Below are 22,359 nucleotides of genomic sequence, written 5' to 3'. Positions count from 1 at the left end.
GATACAAAGTGCCAATGGCTCTCAGGAGGGGTATTTACCCGCCGCCGACTGGGGGCATTTGCACGTCACAAATCTCTATCTTCTGCCCCATTATCAATACTGCATCCAGGGCAATTAATCACAAACATCGGGACTGAACTGCCCTTTGGTCGGCATTCAGTCATCACGATCACCTTCATAACTTCCTTAGCTTGAGCCGAACCCGACACACAAACTAAGCAAGAGAAAAACCAGTAGTATTACTAATGAAGAATTTAAAAGTGTGTACTCGACTCATCCCCGACTATAATTTAACACTGCTTAATACCAGAAACGGTCAACAAACTTTCTTTTAAAAAAGATAAACAAGGTTATCGCTTTCCATTAACGCACCCACCCTACTTTAAAGTGTCCACAAAGTTTTCTCATCCTCTGGAGAGAGTGGATCTATTGAAAGATCCACTAGTGCATACGGAGCACCGCTGAGTCCATTAAGGAATACTGAATCTCAAGTTCCCTTAATCTTCTCTTGATATCATCAAAAGATTTTCTTTTCTGAATCACTGCCGCTGAAAAGACCTGGAAGAACATAATCCTGGAGCCCTCTTCGGGTCTCTTCCCTGTGTTCTGGAAGCTTCCCTAAATCTTTGTTTGTCCCTGCAACAATGTAATAGCACAAGGACAGGGTGAGGGCGTTGGTCTGAGTATGACCTGAGCACCGTAACCCAATGAACTGTCTCACTCTTCACCCGTCCCTCGTCAGCTTCGAAGTGAAGGAATCTCTGCAGCCAGTTCTCGCAGAAAAGCTCACCGGCTGATCACCTTATGTCCGGTCCAGCAGACGGATGATATGAACACTCTTCATCCTGCCCCTGCTCTCGAGGTCGTCACCTTGTTTAGTTAAGGTACGAAACTGTTTTTCAAGGGTGAGGATCCGCTCCTTACAGGAATCGATCACAGTCTCTGCACCTACAGTTTGGCTCTTGACCTCATCTGTTCTGTTTCCAAGCCTTTCAAGTTGCTGTTCATGTTTTTGGAGCACTGCTGAGAGTGGTGCTATCTTCATGCTGAATTTTTCTTCTATCATGGTTTCAGTCATTTCCCGTAACTTGGTGAACTCGGTGACCAGTCCTGGTGAGTAACTCGGTCCATTGAACGAGCAGAGGGTGTTACAGGTGCGGCCACAGACATGCTGAAAGCTTCTGACGAGTGTGCTGCGTGTTGGGACTTACTCGATCCTTTCCAATGTTTTGTCATTTCCACTTGACAAAATGGCATTAGTAAGGATTCTGTAGCTCTTTTAGTGTTCAATTGTAAGTAAATGACTGTGGTGGGGTGGGGTAGAGCATTATTGTGGTACAGAGATCAGCAAAGCTGACCTTTCAGATCGCTGCCATCTTGTTTCCCCATTCAACCTTTATCGATGTTATCATTTCGTTTAATTCCTGGATACTCTGGAGCCGTGTCATTCAGTACCACTGACTACATATTCCCCACAAGGCACATTGCTGCCCACTCTTCGATAATCCTTGACTCATCTGTGATTCGTGAACATTGCCTCAAAAATACTCAATATCTCTGCCTCGAATGGTCTGCATGGAAGAGTGTTCCAAAGACTCACTATACCCTGAGAAAACAAAAATAAACAGACTAATCGGTAATTTAGCATGGTCAATCAAACTAAGCTGCACGTCTTCGAACTGTGGGAGAAAACTGGAGAACTGGGAAGAAACCCACAGAGACACGAGAAGAATGTCCAAACTCCACATAGAGGGTCAGACGAGGTTGGAATTGAGTTCAGCTCCTTGCTGATATGAGGCAGCAGTGCTAACCACAAATCTAACATGCTGCTCCATTAGCCCTATTTGTTACCTGCGGCTGACGAAAGAAATCTGCCTGACTTGTTCCTGTCACTGAACCTGACCCCGTCTGAGACCTTTATCATCGGTCATATCACCGACTCGGTTACATTTAACATTTGTTGTGAGCAGTGGAGTAGTGGGACTAGAAAAGGAAACAGTGACACCCTCCATCCTCAGTCAGAACCGGAGTGAGGAAAAATTCACAAAGTAGGATTTCACTCAAGTGGGAATTCCCTTCCCCAGAAGTTTAGGATGGCTGAATCATTATATTATATCGAGGCTGGCTTTGTCTGATTTTCCATAGACAGGTGAATCAGGGATAAAGGTGCATGGAGAGAAAAGTGCAGCTGGGACCACAAGGAGATGAGCCATGACCTTATTTACTGGTGGGGTAGTGTCAAAGGGCCGTTTAGCCCACTCGTGTCCCTGAGCCCTATGTTCTGATGTTCCATTCAGCCCTTCGGACCTGCTACAAACAGGCAGATGGAAGCTACGCAGATGGTTAGGTGTAGTTTTGGAAATGCACTTAGAAATTCCAGGCTTGGTCAGGAAGTGGCCCCCAGCCGCAATCCCTTTTTCCATGCTTCCCCACTCTGTAACTTCTGCTCTGGAATTGCTTTGAATGCAGATCCCATATCCCATCCAGGATTAACTCAGGCAAATTTTCTCCTCTCCCGAATACAACATTGTACAACACGACTTCCAGGAAAATAACCAATTACTTTCCAAAAGCATGACATAAAAGACTAAGAAGTAGGAACATGAGACAGCTAGTCGGCCCCTCATGACTGAACTCTCATTCAATAAGAACATGGCTGATCTACTTCAGGGCTCAACTCCACTTTCCTACCCAATTCCTTGTATCCCTCCACAACTCTCTGGGTTAGGGAATTCCAGACGTTCACTCCCTTCTGAGAGAGTTCATCATTTTTCACCTCAGATTGAAATCGATGTCCCTTATTCAGTATCTACCGCCTCGAGTTCGAGACTCAGGGGAAACACCTTCTCAGCATCTACCTTGTCAAGCCCCCTCTGTATCTTGTACATTTCAGTAATATCACTCATTCATTTCAACCACAATGATTAATCTCACCATTTTAAATGTATTCAATAATTCAACCCTTCCGTCCCAGGAAGCCGCCTCATGAACCAACCTAGTTACTTGCTGCATCAGCATGCAGACGTTACGTTTCATACTCAGGAACACTCCAAACCCTTTGTACTACTATTTTTTTGGGAGTCCTCTTCATCGAATAGCAGCCTGCATTTTGGTTCTTAGTGTCATCCACAAGCTCGGATGTATATTGCACTCAGCTCCGGCCGTCAGGCTATCAGTATAGATTATACATAACTGATGCCATCGGCCTGATATTTGTGGTAATCCAGTAGATACGTCTTTATCATAAAGATCCATTAATCCTGATACACCTACACCTACACGCAATGTAGCATGTCCAATCCACCTGGCCTGCACATATTTGGACTGTGGGAGGAAACCAGAGCACCCGGAGGAAACCCACGCAGACACGGGGAGAACGTGCAAACTCCATACAGTCAACCGCCTGAGGTGGGAATTGAACCCGGATCTCTGGCGCTGTGAGGCAGCAGTGCTAACCACTGTGCCACCGTGCCGCCCATAAGGGCACTGGCAACATGAGGCTTTCCAGAAAGTTTTCACAAGGTATCACAAAATAAACATTCTGACACAAGACAGAGGCTTGTAGTGTGATGAATAATATATTTGCATGGGATAATGGTTGCTTAACACATAAAAATCGGAGAATCAGGATTAATGGATCTTTATGATCTTTATGGCCAGTTCTCCAGTCACACCCTCCTAATGGCCTCAATGTACTTCCCTCACTTCACTTCCACCTCAGCTCACACACACATCTTCAAGGTTTTTTATGTTGTCAGAAAAGCTCATGATGCTTGTTTTTATATTTCTTAGCAATTTATTACATCATATCTTTTCGTACATTTTCCTCAATTTCTACATCCATCAGGTAATATCGTGCTCAAACAGACCCTTTGGTCCAACTTGTCCATGCTGACCAGGTTTTCTAAATTCGACTAATCCCATCTGCTTGCACTTGGCCCAAATGCCTCGAAACGTTTCCCATTCATATGTTGGTCCAAAAATTTTTCTGAAAATGCAATCATATTTCATTGATTGCTTCTCTATAATTATGCTAAACGTCACTTTCTCAAATATGATTCCCATTTGATAAATCTCTGTTGACTTTGTCTGTGCTCAATCCTCTTAGTTCCAATACTTCCCCTAAAATTGTTTGGTTGCCAATTTTGTTCTATTCCCTTTTTCTCAGCAGACTAATGTTCATTAGTATTGTTGGGAAGTTATCTTTTCTGTTTTGTTTTCTTCTGTGAAGACATAACTAAAATATTTGTTCCATAGTTCTGCTTTTTCCCTGCCCTCAATTCTCTGGATTCAGACTGTAAGAAAGCTGCACCCTTTTCCACTTAATTTTGCCATTGACATATTTTCAGAAGATATTACAAGTTCAATCTTAAAACACTTGTTAATATACTCTTCAGAAACCCATCAATTCCTATCCTAAGCTACACAATGATTGACCTTCCACAGCCATACAGACACAGAAGCACAGACTTTGTACCATCAGAAATACAGCACGGTCAACATTAGTCCCACTTTCCGACACAAGGCTTGTAGCCATGAATCTTATGGCATTTCAAGTTCACAGCCATATATTTTCCAAAGGTTGTGAAGTACCATGACAACTCCTCTCTCAGGAAGGGCATTCCTGACCCCAACACCCTCTGAGTGACAAACAAAGCTCAATTCCCTCCAAATCTCAAATCCTTCACTTTAAAATGCGCTCCATTGTTCTTGGCCCTTTGACTAAAAGGAACAGCTGCTGTCTACCCACCCTGTCCATGTCCCTCGGAATCTTATCCTCCTAAATCACATCCCGCTCAGCCTTCTCTGCTCCAAAGTAAACAACCCGAGCTTATCCAGCCTATCTCCATAGCTGATATGGTCCATCCCAGGGAACATCCTGGTGATTTCTCCTCTGAGACCCCTCCACGACAATCAGATCCTTCCTGTAATGTAGTTCCAAGGACTACACACAGTATTCCAACTTGGCCAAACCAAAGTTCTGCATAGCTCTTATAATCTATGCCTTGATGAATAAAGGTTATGTTTACATCCCCGATGTTTTCTCAAATTGTGTATTAACCCGTTTAGTCACATTCAGGGATGTGTGGAGAAGCACCCTCTGAGCTCCCGAGTGTGCTGCCAATCATTGTGTCCTCCCCTGTCTGGTTCCTTCTTCCAACGTGCATCACCTCATATTTATCAGGGTTACATTCCATCTGCCATTGATCTGTCCACCTGACCATTCCATCAGTATCTTCCTGTAACATAAGGCCTTCGTCCTCACTGCGAACCACCCGGCCAATCCTTGAATTAAACAAAAACATAGTTGTCACATTCCCGCCACCCCCGTCTGTATTTACAACTGCATCATTTATGAGTACCACAAATAATAAGGTTATAGTTCACACAACACCTGGTTATAGTCCAACAGGTTTATTCGGAGGCACTAGCTTGGAAATGCTACTTCTTCATCAGGTGTTGTGCACTTTGAAAGCACGTGCCAGCTGGACTATAACCTGGTGTTATGTGATTTTTAGGATTGCCCACCCCAGTATAACACCAGCACCTCCGAATCACAAATAATTAGGGATACAGCACTGATCCCTATGATACACCATTGGACACCGTTCTCCAGACACACCGGTCTTCAGCCTTCAACAACTATCCTTTGTCTCCTAACACTAAGTTAATTTGGATGCAACTTGGCAAGTCACTAATGACAAGTCACCTGTTCCCTTGTTATTCTTTTCTGCTTGACACACTGGCAGAATATCTGAAGATCCTCCCTCATCCTACCCTACCAGCAGGTTTGTATGCCCCTGTTTTAGGCAGTTCTCACCGAGTGATGAATTTCCTCATTATTACCGTATTACGTGGCCATTCCTTATCTTGCCATTATTTGCCCTGAATGTGGATAAGACAGCCAGGGAAGCATTCTGTTAATTTCCAAACTGTCATATGTTTTGTGAATTTTCTAAATTTCACTGTGACACATCTCGCTTCGAAACTCTGGAGAACATGGACTGAGTTTCCTCATCAGGCAACCTCGCCATCTGTGGGACTCATCTGCAGAATGTCCACTGCACTCTTTTTTTGTGGTCAGTATATTCTTTCTCCGATTGTGTCACTAAAACTGTACACAATGGATGCAGGAGAAAGTGAGGACTGCAGATGCTGGAGATCAGAGTTGAAAATGTGTTGCTGGAAAAGCGCAGCAGGTCAGGCAGCATCCAAGGAGGAGGAGAATCGACGTTTCGGGCGTGAGCTTTTTCCAGCAACACATTTTCACCAATGGATGCAGGTTTTCTCGCTGAGCTGGAAGGTTCATTTCCAGACACTTCATTACCTTACGAGGTAACATCTTCAGAGGACCTCATGCGAAGCAATGTTGAAAATTCATGCTTTCTATTCGTATGTTTGGGTTTCTTTGGGATGTTGATGTCATTTCCTGTGGTGATGTTATTTCCTGTGGTGAAGTCACTTCCTGTTATTTTTCTCAGGGGGTAGTAGTTGGGGTCTAACAATTAATAGCGCGTCTAGTTAGACGTCTGTCAGAAATACATACGGATCCTCTCCATTGTTGCTGTTAATTTCTAAGTATCCAATATCACACGCTGTACAATAGATTCCAACAGTTTCCCTGCAGATGTCAAGTTAATTGATCAGCAGGTCTCCAAACTATGTCTTCTTCCCTTTTATAGATGCTCAGCTCCCTTCCATTAATCTATCGTGCTTGGACCACGTTCACTAACTTGTATTTATCTGCAATGGCTTCCGGCCTCTTCAGAAACTACAGGAAAATAAAACAGCCAGTCATCAACAGTGCAATTAATACTTCTATTACTGACTTATGTCTGACATTTTAATATGAAGTACACCAGGATTGTCAGACTTAGCCATGCTCAATCCAATCACTTTTTCAAATACCACCTTTTTACTGATATAAATTGACTTTTTGTGGTCAGTATATTCTTTCCCCTACATGATCACTTGGTATTACTGGGTGATTTTGTGGATCTTAATCCATGAAGACAGATGCATAGTAACTGATTATTTTCTTGACGATTTCCCTGTTCTTCACAATAAACACTCCTCTCCTGATTACAAATTTCCATATTTGACCTTGCTTTTATTTTGTTTCCTTTGAAATACAGATTGTAGATTTATGCAGTGGTTTTTTGTTCCTGTTTGTTAGCATTCAAGTTCTCTTTCTGATTTCCCTATCAGTTTCGTTGCCCTTGTTTCTGGATCGTGAATTTCTGAAAATTCTCAAGTTCCCACAATGACTGAAATTCTTCTGAAGCCACTTCCTATGATTAATACATTTTCGATTTTGTTGTGTTAAAAATCATTTTGTCACTTCCCCTTTCTGTGGTGTTTGTACCTGAAATAAATAGATGTATTTTTCAGACTTTTTATTTCTATAAATCTCTTGGTCCTGACCAGATATATTCAGGAACACTGCAGGAGGACAGGGAAGGAATTGCGGGGTCCCTGGCTGATACTTATGCATCATACTTGGCCAACAGGTGAGGTCCCGGAGGACTGGAGGGTAGCGAATGCTGTGTCCTTACTCAAGAAGGGCTACGACGAAAAACCTGGGAACTATAGACCAGGGAACCTAAAATCTGTAGTAGGTAACTTACTGGAAAAGGTTCTGAGAGATAAGATATACATGCATTTGGAAAGACAGGGTGTGATTAGGAGTAAGATTAGAGTAGTGCTAGAAAATCACAGCAGGTCAAACGGCATCCGAGGAACAGGAAAATCAATGTTTCAGGCAAAAGCCCATCATCAAACTCAGCACAGCTTTGTGCATGGGAGATCATGGCTCACAAATTTGTTTGAATTCTTTGATGATGTGAGCAGCAACGTTGAGGAGGTCCGGGTGGCATACGTAGTCTATATGGATTCCAGTAAGGCCTCCAAAAAGGTTCCATATGGTACGCTGTTCTGGAAGGTTAGATCACCTGAAATTGAGCTGGAGCTGCCAAATTAGATACAAAATTGTCTTGAAGGTAGGAAGCAGGGGTAATAGTGGAAGGATGCTTGTCAGCCTGGAGGCCTGTGACTAGTGGAATGCCTCACGGTTTAGTGCTGTGACCACTACATATTACATATATCTATGATGAAGATGAGAATGTACAGGCATGAATTGTAAGTTTGAAGATGACGAGAAAATTAGCATCATCGAGAGTGAAGAAGGTTATCAGAAATTTCAGAAAATTCAGCAGTATCTTGATCAGCTGGAGAAGTGGCTGAGAAATGGCAAATGGATTTTAATGTAGATCAGTGTAACTTCCTGCATTTTAGAAAGTCAAATCAAGTTTGGAGTTTCCTGGTGAATGGTTGGGTCCTAAGGAGTGTAGTGGAACAGAGGGACCTTGGGATTCAGGTGAATGGTTCTCTGAAAGTTTACTCAGAGGTAGACAAGGCAGTGAAGAAAGCGTTTGGCACACTGTTCTTCATCAGGGTATATCACGGAGTATTGACATTAACGAGTTACGTTGCAGTTATACAGGATGCTGGTGAAGCCATATTGGTAGCGTTATGTTCAGTTTTGTTCACTTTGCTATAGGAAGGATGTCATTAAACTGGAAAGAGTGCAGAAGAAATTTACATAGATATAGCGAAGGACTCAATGGTCTGAGTTATTGGGAAGGATGGACAAGCTAGGACCTTTTACTTAAGATGTATGAGGCTGAGGGGGAATCTAATAGAAGTGTATAAGATCATGGGAGGGATGGACAGAGTGAACGCACTTTTCTTTTGCTCAGGGGTTGTGCAATCACGGATTAGATGGCATCAGTTTAAGGTCAGAGGGGAAACAATAAAAGAGAACTGGAGGAGCAACTGTTTTATACACAGAGTGCGGTACGCATATGGAATGATGTGCCAGCTGAAGTGGTTGAGGCGGGAACATTCGCAAAATGTAAAAGGCATTTGGACAAATACACGGACAGGAAAGGGTTAGAAAGATACAGGGCAATGGCAGGGAAATGGGGTTTGCGTGGATTGACATTTTGATCGGAATGGAAGGGCCTGTCTCCATGTTGTCGGACTCTCTGACTCAAACAACCATTGCTTGTGTCCCACTGAATGTTATATTGTACTTTCCCAATTCACTGGAGCGAACTTGACCCTCCAGGATACGCTGATGTTTGACCAGAATGTTCAAGCATTCTATATTATATGCAGATACCATGTAAAATGCACCTTATTAATGTCACTATTCCTTAAAAGCTGTTTCAGAGCAAGGTTATCAATTCATCCTTCTGATCACACAACACCAAATCCAAAATAACCTGCTCTCTAGTTTGCTTCACAACATACTCTTAAACCCACCTCAAATGCACTTACAGAATTTATTTTTCACAATGTGTGCAGTCACTTAGTTAATGCAGTTTAGATGCAACTTGAGACGAACCAGTAAAGCTGCAGTATCCACAATACTTGTCTATATAATTTCCAGAATATATGATGCTCAGATTTTCTGCAACTGTTTTGGTTTCGATATATAACACACCAATATTTGCTTCTCCTTGCTATTTGTAAACTCTACCTAAACTGATTCTGTGGAATCTGAGGGACAGTTCTGTGCCATTATTAATGATAGACTTGGACAAGACATTCGGGAATGCTCACCTCGACACTGAGATGATCTGAAGAAATGCCCATCAATACAGGACAAGCATCAATATCCTCCCCGCTCTGAAAGGATAAAGCTCACCGTATTCTCTCTGCTCCCTCACACTCACTGTGTATCTGTTATAGCACCTACGCACAGACAATCCTCATGGTCTATTTCCAAATAAGGCTCACGCACTACTAATCTCACTATTGAATTCAGCAACTTCCTTCCCACACTTTCTCTATCACCCACGCAATATCCCCCCACACAATAACGCTATATGGATTCAAAACTGTCAACTGACTCATTCCGGACACCTCACAATTCCCCCCAGCCCCACCTATACCAGCACTAATAGCAGGGCCACCCACTCCTGCCCTCACTCCCTCCCTCCCTTTCTCCCATTCCAAGAGAAACAGCCTGGAATAGGGCAGAAATGGCCAAGCCGGGTGGTGGAATTGCCATTATCCATTCCCTCACCCCTCTAACCCAATCATGTGGGGAGGACACTAGTACAAGATGGAGTGTACTGGGATGCCACGCATGAAGTTTCTGAAACATCCATATCCCATTGACCGATTAAGGAACAGTGCTCAGTGAAAGACAATTCTTACTTTCAACCCACTGGCAGTTCCAACAACAGGCCTTTCACTTCCCACCCAAAAATACAGATGCAGACACTGAAATACACAGAATTATTGGTAAACACCCCAACGTACGAACAAACACAACACATACAAGGGGATTGGCAGATTCAACACGTAGAAACACACACAGACATATAGAGTGACACACAAATAGACACAAACACAGATACAACACACAGGCTGATACACAGAAAGACAGACGTAGACGCACAAATACACAGATGACAAGCAGATGGGGACACAAACACACTCTCACTGACACGAGCGTCATTAAGACACAAACAGATAAGCTTTTGATTTGTAAGGGGATCAAAGATTCTCCGGGGAAGGCAGGAGAATGACGTTGAGGAACATATAAGAAATGATTGAATGGCATATTACACACGATGGGCCGAATTGTCTCATTCTGCTACATTGTTCATGCTCATGTGGTGTTATGCTATCAGGTGCTCTCTTCCTGAGACAGCAGAAGAGGCTGGGTTTGATACATATTCCATTTGAAAGGGTCAGTGGCAATGTGGGACAGGTTTGGAGTCCAGAATAGTTTATGTTTATTTCTAATTATTCTTTCCTTATTTCTGAAAAGAGGTGGTGATTTGATGTTCAGTTTTAAAATAACAGGTCCCACAAAGAAATAAGGACGTCCCTTTCACTTTAGTGTTGTGCTTCCTGTGGTGTCCTCATCCTCAGGGAGCAGTGAAGACTCTTTTATAAAATCATAGAGATGTACAGCATGGAAGCAGACCCTTCAGTCCAACCTGTCCATGCCAACCAGATATCCTAACGCAATCTAGTCGCACCTGTCAGCACCCGGCCCATATCCCTCCAAACCCTTCCTATTCATATACCCATCCAAATGTCTCTTAAATGTTGCAATTGTACCAGACTCCACCACATCCTCTGGCAGCTCATTCCATAAACGTACCACCTTCTGCGTGAAAACGTTGCCCCTTAGGTCTATTTTATATCTTTCCCCTCTAACCTAAACCTATGCCCTCTAGTTCTGCACTCCCGACCCCAGGGAAAATACTTTGTCTGTTTATTCTATCCATGCCCCTCATAATTTTGTAAACCTGCATAAGGACACCCCTCAGACTCCGACGCTCCGGGGAAAACAGTCCCAGCATTTTCAGCCTCTCCCTATAGCTCAAATCCTCCAACACCAGCAACATCCTTGTTAATTTTTTCTGAACCCTTTCACGCATCACAACATCTTTCCAATAGGTAGGAGACTAGAATTGCATGCAATATCCCAACAGTTGCCTTACCAATGTCCTGTACAGTCGCAACATGACCTCCCTATTCTTGTACTTAATACTCTGACCAATAAAGGAAAGCATAACAAACGCCTTCTTCACTGTCCTATCTACCTGTGACTTCACTTTCAGAGAGCTATGACCCTGCATTCCAAGGCTTCTTTGTTTAAAAGAAACACTCCCCAGGACCTTACCATTAAGTGCATAAGTCTGAGCTACGGGGAGAATGCGGTTAAGTGGAGTTGAAATGCCCATCAGCCATGATTGAATGGAGGAGTGGACTCGATGGGCCGAATAGCCTTATTTCCACTCCTATGTCTTATGATCTTATGGTCTTATGAGCTTGACTGATCTTTGATGGACAGGAGAGTAAATGTTTATTGGGAACAGACAGGAGACGGATGGACAGACAAACTCAGATCAGTCATGAGCATTCTGAATGGTGCAGCCAAATGGCCAACTGCTGCCCCTAAGCCATGTGTTTTTCCTCAATTCATCCCTCAAGGCTGTTACGGAGATATACTGCCTCCTCTAACCCATGTGTACAGGAGCAGACATGTAACCAATTCATTGAGTTGTGTAAATCCAGTAATAGGATCATTCTATTCAGGCATTTCAATTCCAAACATTCATGAGGGCAGTGAATATTTTTAAGAGGGAAAATATGTCTTGACATTTATTCCAGAGAACTTCTTATATCAATACGTATCAGATACAAAAATAGGTGCCAGAAGAGCAGTGAACATGTAGGGCTAATCTCAAGAAAGTTAGTGGAAGAATTAAAATGGGGTTAAAAAAGCATTAGCGGGCAATAGCTTCAATAATCCAAAGACATTTTATCGGTTTATTAAGGACCAGCGAAACAATAGGGAGTATTAGGGCCCGAGGATGCAGCCTGAGGACAGAGCCATAGAATATGTTAAACACGTGCTTCACTTTGGAGAAGCAGTTCCTGGATTCACTCAGTCCCTAATACAGTGCTTTAAGCAAAGTGACACACAAGCTGAGGAAGAATTGGACGTTTATGCAGGATAAAAAGTGGCAAATCCCTAGTTCCGGATGAACTGTACCCTAGGCTGATGTGGAAGATGAGGGAAGAGTTTGCAGGCTCCTAAAATCTTTGTGTTTTTTTTTATTTGGGATCTGGCCACAGAGTTGGTGTGATTGAATTTTATGTAGTTTCAATTTCCACACAGTGTGAGAAAAAAAAGGCAATGGGTTTAAAGACCACCAAGTCTCACATCAGTGGGAGGAAAACAACTGTAGAAAATTGTGAAGGCTGATGAGGCTCGATCACTAAATATCTTCAAGGCTGAGATGGACAGATTTTTAAACAAGTGTTATGGGAAAAATGTAGGAAAGTGGAATGGAGGGTTGTCAGAATAAATATATGCAAATTGAAAGGAAAAAACAGACAGTGAGCAGATCGGCATACTGTCGCTCATATGTCCAATGGTAAACTTTTTTTCCCAATAGCCTGTATTCAGTGAAATTTCAACCTCTTTCCCTAGGGAGTGAGACTCAGTTTGGAATGCAATCAATAGATTCAAGGTATTCAGAAATGCAGTACTAATAGTCAGAAAAGACCAGAGGAATGCGAAAACGCGGTTTGGATGTCGGTGGAATACTTGCATCAGCGCAGTCACCACTACCAGAAGGAAGACCTCAGTAAGACACCTTCCAAGGTCAAGCGGTGACCTGCACTGACGAAATGGTCATTATGTGCCTGGTGTCAAGGAGTGCTTCAGGCCCTAACACTTTTTCCCTGCAGTGTCTCCCTCCTTCCCTCGCAAAAACTAAATGTGGATTTGTCCATAGACATGCTGCCAGTAGCAGAGTAGGTAGTCGTGCTTTGATTTGACTGGTTTCAGTGAGCAGCCGCTCAACAAAAGGTAAACTCCTTTGAACTCTAGTCTTACAGCAGTCGAGATGGCAGTTAGGGCAGTCGCATGTTCCTCCTGCAGGATGTGGCAGTTCAGGGAGACTTCAACTTCGTGATGAATACACGTGTTTGGGAAGTGAACCCAGCTCCAGGTGCTGGGAGACACGTTCGGGAGATGGAGCTGGATGCACTCCGGATCATCTGAGATACTGAGAACTACATAGAAAAGGTTGAAGATGCTAAAGAGATGTGAATGCAAGTCTGGAGATGTCACAGAGGTAGGAAAGCAAGGCTGGAGATGTTACAGACAGAGAAAAGCAAGGCTGGAGATGATACAGAGATAGGAAAGCAAGGCTGGAGATGTTACAAGATAGGAATGCAAAGCTAGAGATATTACAGAGATAGGAAAGCAAGGCTGGAGATGTTACAGACAGAAAAGCAAAGCTAGAGATATTACAGAGATAGGAAAGCAAGGCTGGAGATGTTACAAGATAGGAATGCAAAGCTAGAGATGTCACAGAGGTAGGAAAGCAAGGCTGGAGATGTTACAGACAGAGAAAAGCAAGGCTGGAGATGATGCAGACAGAGAAAAGCAAGGCTGGAGATGATACAGAGAGAGGAAAGCAAGGCTGGAGATGTTACAGAGTTGGGAAAGCAAGGCTGGAGATGTTACAGAGAGAAAGGAAAGCAAGTCTAGAGATGTTGCAAAGATAGGAATGCAAAGCTGGAGATGTTACAAAGATAGGAAAGCAAGTCTGGAGACGATACAGAGACAGGAAAACAAGGCTGGAGATGGTACAGTGATAGGAAAGCAAGGCCAGAGATGTTACAGAAAAAGGAAAGCAAGGCTAGACATGATACAGAGATAGGAAAGACAGGTTGGAGAAGTTACAGAGACAGGAAAGCCAGGCTGGAGATGTTACAGAGATTGGAGATCAAGGCTGGAGATGTGACAGATATAGGAATGAAAGTCTGGAGATGTTACATAGTTGGGAAAGCAAGGCTGGAGATGTTATAGAGATAGGAAAGCAAATCTGGTGACAATATAGAGATGGGAAAGCAAGGCCGGAATTGATACAGAGTGAGGAAAGCAATGCTTGAGATGTTACAGAGACAGGAAAGCAAGGCTGGAGATGTTACAGATTTGGGAAAGCAAGGCTGGAGATGTTACAGAGAGAAAGGAAAGCAAGGCTGGTGATGTTACAGAGAGAAAGGAAAGCAAGTCTAGAGATGTTGCAAAGATAGGAAAGCAAATCTGGAGACGATACAGAGACAGGAAAACAAGGCTGGAGATGGTACAGTGATAGGAAAGCAAAGCTAGAGATGTTACAGAAAAAGGAAAGCAAGGCTAGACATGATACAGAGATAGGAAAGCAAGGCTAGAGATGTTACTGGGAAAGGAAAGTAGGGCTGGAGATGTGACAGAGTAAGGTAGGGAAGGCAGGAGTTTTTACAGAGATAGGAATGCAAGGCTAGAGATGTTACAGAGAGAGAGGAGAGCAAGGCTGGAGACGATACAGAGATACAAAAGCAAGGCTGGAGAAGTTACAGTGATAGGAAAACAAGGCTGGAGATGTTGCAGACATAGGAAAGCAAGACTGGAGATGATACAGGCAGAGAAAAGCAAGGCTGGAGATGTTACAGAGATAGGAGAGCAATGCTTGAGATGTTACAGAGATATGAAAGCAAGGCTGGAGATGACACAGAGATACAAACACAAGGCTAGAGATGTTATAGAGTTGGGAAAGCAAGTCTGGAGCGGTTACAGAAATGTGAAAGCAAAGCTGCAGATTTCACAGCGTTGGGAAAGCAAGTCTGGGGCTGTTACTGAGATGTGAAAACAAGGCTGGAGATGTTACAGAGATAGGAAAGCATTCTGGAGACGATACAGAGATAATAAAGCAATGCTGGAGATGTTGCAGAGGTGGGAAAGCAAGTCTGGAGATTTTACAGAGACAGGAAAGCAATGTTGGAGATGTTACAGAGATAGGAATGCAAGGCTGGAGATGTTACAGAGAGAGGAATGCAAGGCTGGAGATGTTACCGAGAGAGAGGAAAGCAAGGCTAGCGATGTTACAGAGAGAGGAAAGCAAGGCTGGAAATGTTACAGAGATAAGAAAGGAATGCAGGTCATTTTACAGAGATAGGAAAGCAAGGCTAGCGATGTTACAGAGATAGGAAAGCAAGGCTGGAGATGTTACAGAGATAGGAAAGCAAGACGAGATGTTACAGAGATAGGAAAGCAAGGCTAGCGATGTTACAGGCAGAGGAAAGCAAGGCTGGAGATGTTACAGAGATAGGAAAGCAATGCATGAGATGTTGCAGAGATAGGAAAGCAAGACGAGATGTTACAGAGATATGAAAGCAAGGCTGGAGATGATACAGAGATACAAACACAAGGCTAGAGATGTTACAGAGTTGGGAAAGCAAGTCTGCAGCGGTTACAGAGATGTGAAAGCAAAGCTGGAGATGTCACAGCGTTGGGAAAGCAAGTCTGGGGCTGTTACTGAGATGTGAAAACAAGGCTGGAGATGTTACAGAGAGAGGAAAGCATTCTGGAGACGATACAGAGAAAAGAAAGCAATGCTGGAGATGTTACAGAAATAGGAAAACGAGGCTGGAGATGTTACAGAGAGAGGAAAGCAAGTCTGGATACGATACAGAGATAGGAAAGCAAGGCTGGAGATGTTACATTGATAGGAAAGCAAGGCTAGAGATGTTACAGAAAAAGGAAAGCAAGGCTGGAGATGTTACAGAAAAAGGAAAGCAAGGCTGGATATGTTACATTGATAGGAAAGCAAGGCTAGAGATGTTACAGAAAAAGGAAAGCAAGGCTAGAGATGTTACAAAGATAGGAAAGCAAGGCTAGATGGGTTATAGAAAAAGGAAAGCAAGGCTGGAGATGTTACCGAGAAAGGAAAGCAGGGCCGGAGATGTTACAGAGTAAGGAAGGGAAGGCAGGAGACTTTACAGAGATAGGAAAGCAAGGCTAGAGAGATTACAGAGAGAGGAAAGCAAGGCTAGAGAGATTACAGAGAGAGGAAAGCAAGGCTGGAGATGTTACAGAGAAGGGAAAGGAAGGCAGGACATTTTTCAGAGATAGGAAAGCAAGGCTAGAGATGTTGCAGAGAGAGGAAAGCAAGGCTGGAGATGTTACAGAGATACAAAGGCAAGGATGGAGATGTTGAGGAGAGAGAGGAAGGCAAGACTAGAGATTTTACAGAAAAAGGAAAGCAAGGCTGGAGATGTTACAGAGAGAGGAAAGCAAGGGGGGAGATGTTACTGAGAAAGGAAAGCAGGGCCGGAGATGTTGCAGAGTAAGGAACAGAAGGCAGGAGATATTACAGAGAGGAAAGCAAGGCTAGAGATGTTACAGGCAGAGGAAAGCAAGGCTGGAGATGTTACAGAGAAAGGAAAGGAAGGCAGGACATTTTTCAGAGATAGGAAAGCAAGGCTAGAGATTTTACAGAAAGAGGAAAGCAATGCTGGAGATGTTGCGGAGAGAGAGGAAAGCAAGGTTAGAGATGATACAGAGACACAAACACAAGACTAGAGATGTTACAGAGTTGGGAAAGCATGTCTGGAGCGGTTACAGAGATGTGAAAACAAGGCTGGAGATGTTACAGAGAGAGGAAAGCAAGGCTAGAGATGTTACAGAAAGAGGAAAGCAAGGCTGGAGATGTTACAGATATAGGAATGCAAGGCCGGAGATGTTACAGAGATAAAAATGCAAGGCTGGAGATGTTACAGTGATAGGAAAGCAAGGCTAGAGATTTTAAAGAAAAAGGAAAGCCAGGCTGGAGATATTCAGAGATAGGAAAGCAAGGCCGGAGATGATACAGAGATAGGAAAGGAAGGCTAGAGATGTTACAGAGAGAAAGGAAAGCAAGTCTAGAGATGTTGCAAAGATAGGAAAGCAAATCTGGAGACGATACAGAGACAGGAAAACAAGGCTGGAGATGGTACAGTGATAGGAAAGCAAGGCTAGAGATGTTACAGAAAAAGGAAAGCAAGGCTAGACATGATACAGAGATAGGAAAGCAAGGCTAGAGATGTTACTGGGAAAGGAAAGTAGGGCTGGAGATGTGACAGAGTAAGGAAGGGAAGGCAGGAGTTTTTACAGAGATAGGAATGCAAGGCTAGAGATGTTACAGAGAGAGAGGAGAGCAAGGCTGGAGACGATACAGAGATACAAAAGCAAGGCTGGAGATGTTACAGTGATAGGAAAACAAGGCTGGAGATGTTGCAGACATAGGAAAGCAAGACTGGAGATGATACAGGCAGAGAAAAGCAAGGCTGGAGATGTTACAGAGATAGGAGAGCAATGCTTGAGATGTTACAGAGATATGAAAGCAAGGCTGGAGATGTCACAGAGATAGAAACACAAGGCTAGAGATGTTATAGAGTTGGGAAAGCAAGTCTGGAGCGGTTACAGAAATGTGAAAGCAAAGCTGCAGATTTCACAGCGTTGGGAAAGCAAGTCTGGGGCTGTTACTGAGATGTGAAAACAAGGCTGGAGATGTTACAGAGATAGGAAAGCATTCTGGAGACGATACAGAGATAATAAAGCAATGCTGGAGATGTTGCAGAGGTGGGAAAGCAAGTCTGGAGATTTTACAGAGACAGGAAAGCAATGTTGGAGATGTTACAGAGATAGGAATGCAAGGCTGGAGATGTTACAGAGAGAGGAATGCAAGGCTGGAGATGTTACCGAGAGAGAGGAAAGCAAGGCTAGCGATGTTACAGAGAGAGGAAAGCAAGGCTGGAAATGTTACAGAGATAAGAAAGGAATGCAGGTCATTTTACAGAGATAGGAAAGCAAGGCTAGCGATGTTACAGAGATAGGAAAGCAAGGCTGGAGATGTTACAGAGATAGGAAAGCAACGCTAGAGATGTTGCAGAGATAGGAAAGCAAGACGAGATGTTACAGAGATAGGAAAGCAAGGCTAGCGATGTTACAGGCAGAGGAAAGCAAGGCTGGAGATGTTACAGAGATAGGAAAGCAATGCTTGAGATGTTGCAGAGATAGGAAAGCAAGACGAGATGTTACAGAGATATGAAAGCAAGGCTGGAGATGATACAGAGATACAAACACAAGGCTAGAGATGTTACAGAGTTGGGAAAGCAAGTCTGCAGCGGTTACAGAGATGTGAAAGCAAAGCTGGAGATGTCACAGTGTTGGGAAAGCAAGTCTGGGGCTGTTACTGAGATGTGAAAACAAGGCTGGAGATGTTACAGAGAGAGGAAAGCATTCTGGAGACGATACAGAGAAAAGAAAGCAATGCTGGAGATGTTACAGAAATAGGAAAACGAGGCTGGAGATGTTACAGAGAGAGGAAAGCAAGTCTGGATACGATACAGAGATAGGAAAGCAAGGCTAGAGATGTTACAGAAAAAGGAAAGCAAGGCTGGAGATGTTACATTGATAGGAAAGCAAGGCTAGAGATGTTACAAAGATAGGAAAGCAAGGCTAGATGGGTTATAGAAAAAGGAAAGCAAGGCTGGAGATGTTATCGAGAAAGGAAAGCAGGGCCGGAGATGTTACAGAGTAAGGAAGGGAAGGCAGGAGACTTTACAGAGATAGGAAAGCAAGGCTAGAGAGATTACAGAGAGAGGAAAGCAAGGCTGGAGATGTTACAGAGAAGGGAAAGGAAGGCAGGACATTTTTCAGAGATAGGAAAGCAAGGCTAGAGATGTTGCAGAGAGAGGAAAGCAAGGCTGGAGATGTTACAGAGATACAAAGGCAAGGATGGAGATGTTGAGGAGAGAGAGGAAGGCAAGACTAGAGATTTTACAGAAAAAGGAAAGCAAGGCTGGAGATTTTACAGAGAGAGGAAAGCAAGGGGGGAGATGTTACTGAGAAAGGAAAGCAGGGCCGGAGATGTTGCAGAGTAAGGAACAGAAGGCAGGAGATATTACAGAGAGGAAAGCAAGGCTAGAGATGTTACAGGCAGAGGAAAGCAAGGCTGGAGATGTTACAGAGAAAGGAAAGGAAGGCAGGACATTTTTCAGAGATAGGAAAGCAAGGCTAGAGATTTTACAGAAAGAGGAAAGCAATGCTGGAGATGTTGCGGAGAGAGAGGAAAGCAAGGTTAGAGATGATACAGAGACACAAACACAAGGCTAGAGATGTTACAGAGTTGGGAAAGCATGTCTGGAGCGGTTACAGAGATGTGAAAACAAGGCTGGAGATGTTACAGAGAGAGGAAAGCAAGGCTAGAGATGTTACAGAAAGAGGAAAGCAAGGCTGGAGATGTTACAGATATAGGAATGCAAGGCCGGAGATGTTACAGAGATAAAAATGCAAGGCTGGAGATGTTACAGTGATAGGAAAGCAAGGCTAGAGATTTTAAAGAAAAAGGAAAGCCAGGCTGGAGATATTCAGAGATAGGAAAGCAAGGCCGGAGATGATACAGAGATAGGAAAGGAAGGCTAGAGATGTTACAGAGAGAGGAAAGCAATGCTGGAGATGTTGCTGAGATAGGAAAGCAAGGCTAGGGATGTTACAGAGAGAGGAAAGCAAGGCTGGAGATGTTACAAAGTAAGGAAGGGAAGGCAGGAGATTTGACAGAGATAGGAAAGCAAGGCTAGAGATGATACAGAGATACAAACACAAGGCTAGAGATGTTCCAGAGTTGGGAAAGCAAGATTGGAGCGGTTACAGAGATGTGAAAGCAAAGCTGGAGATGTTGCAGAGATAGGAAAGCAAGGCTGGAGATCGTACAGAGCTGGGAAAGCAAGTCTGGAGATTTTACAGAGACAGGAAAGCAATGCTGGAGATGTTACAGAGAGAGAGGAGAGCAAGGCTGGAGACGATACACAGATACAAAAGCAAATGTGGAGATGTTGTGGAGAGATAGGAAATCAAGGCTGGAAATGATACAGAGATACAAACACAAGGCTAGAGATGTTACAGAGTTGGGAAAGCAAGTCTGCAGCGGTTACAGAGATGTGAAAGCAAAGCTGGAGATGTCACAGCGTTGGGAAAGCAAGTCTGGGGCTGTTACTGAGATGTGAAAACAAGGCTGGAGATGTTACAGAGAGAGGAAAGCATTCTGGAGACGATACAAAGAAAAGGAAGCAATGCTGGAGATGTTGTAGAAGTGGGAAAGCAAGTCTGGAGATTTTACAGAGACAGGAAAGGAATGCTGGAGATGTTACAGAGAGAGGAACGCAAGGCTAGATATGTTACAGAAAAAGGAAAGGAGGGCTGGAGATGTTACAGAGAGAGAGGAAAGCAAGTCTGGAGATGTTACAGTGATAGGAAAGAAAGGCTGGAGATGTTACAGAAAAAGGAAAGCAAGGCTGGAGATGTTACTGAGAGAGGAAAGCAGGGCCGGAGATGTTGCAGAGTAAGAAACAGAAGGCAGGAGATTTTACAGAGATAGGAAAGCAAGGCTAGAGATGTTACAGAGAGAGGAAAGCAAGGCTGGAGATGTTACAGAGATACAAAAGCAAGACTGGAGATGTTACAGAAAATGGAAAGCAAGGCGGGAGATGCTACAGAGATATGAAAGCAAGGCCAGAGATGATACAGAGACACAAACACAAGGCTAGAGATGTTACAGAGTTGGGAAAGCATGTCTGGAGCGGTTACAGAGATGTGAAAACAAGGCTGGAGATGTTACAGAGATAGGAAAGCAAGGTAGAGATGTTACAGAAAAAGGAAAGCAATGCTGGAGATGTTACAGATATAGGAATGCAAGGCCGGAGATGTTACAGAGGTAGGAAAGCAAGGCTGGAGAATCCATACTGAGTGGGCCACTTTAAAACCACTACCCAGAAGGGCTCAGCCGCAGCATTGCTGATCGAGGTGGTTGGGTTCAAACGGTTATAGCTGCTTGACTGGGTCTGCACTGGGTCAGGAAGGAACTACTGACAGGGAGAAACATACTTTACCTCATCTTCACCAATCTACCAGCTGCAGACACATTGCATGATGACCATATTGGGAACAGTGACTACCGCACACAATATTTCCGGAGATAAAGCCCCACTTTTATGTTGTGAAGTGTGTGTGTGTGTGATACGCATGAGCGCACATGTGAGAAATACTATCACCATTCTAAACGGAACAGATTTCAAAAAGATCTAGAACTCGGCACTGGCCTATGTGATGTGATGTGAGTCATAACCTACAGAAGCAGATTTTTTACTCCTGCATAATTTTCACTGTCCATGCCTGGCATACGCTCCACTTTACCCTTACCATCAGGCCAGGGGATAAACCCTTGTGTGTCCGGGTATGTCCTGTACACACACAGACAAAACATCAGACAATTCAATGATTGCCCCATTGCTCTAATCCCTGTCATTAATAAATTGATGAAGATGTCATCTACAGTGGGATCAAGCAGCACTTCCTCAACACCAACCTGATCACTGAAGCTCAGTTTGGGCTCTCATCCCTTGGGCTCATTGTACCCTGGGTTTAATGATATACAACAAGAAAACACACAGCTGAAATCTCGAGAGTTGGCTACAATGACTGCACTGAACAGCATCATAACTGCATTTGACCAAATGTCATAACCAGGATTAACAGCAAAACTGGAGCAAATAGGAATCGTCTGCACTGGCTGAAGATATATCTGAAAGGAAGGTGGCTGTGGTTGGTGGGGAGCAGACATCTCAGCTGCAGACAGCTCCGCAGCAGTTCCTCGGAGAGGGGTTTCTGAGTAAACGTGTAGATCAAAATTGGAAAGGTCGGGCACCATACCCCGACAGGGTGATAGGGCTGCTCTCTCGTTAGACAGAGATGACTGGTGGCAGTTTAACTGCACAGTCATCATGCCCCAAGTAAGGGAGAGGACAGTACTTTAGTCACCCCAGTCAGTGCAGGAATTGAACTCACGCTGTAGGCATTAATATCTCGCTGTACAACTTATTGAGCTAACCAAGTCCTCCCTCAGCTCCATGGGGCAGATACTGTAACATTATTCTGCTCAGATATGTTGTTAG

Source organism: Chiloscyllium punctatum, chromosome 34 (assembly GCF_047496795.1).
Source record: "Chiloscyllium punctatum isolate Juve2018m chromosome 34, sChiPun1.3, whole genome shotgun sequence".
NCBI classification, from domain to species: domain Eukaryota; kingdom Metazoa; phylum Chordata; class Chondrichthyes; order Orectolobiformes; family Hemiscylliidae; genus Chiloscyllium; species Chiloscyllium punctatum.
Note: the sequence above shows the minus strand (reverse complement) of the source record.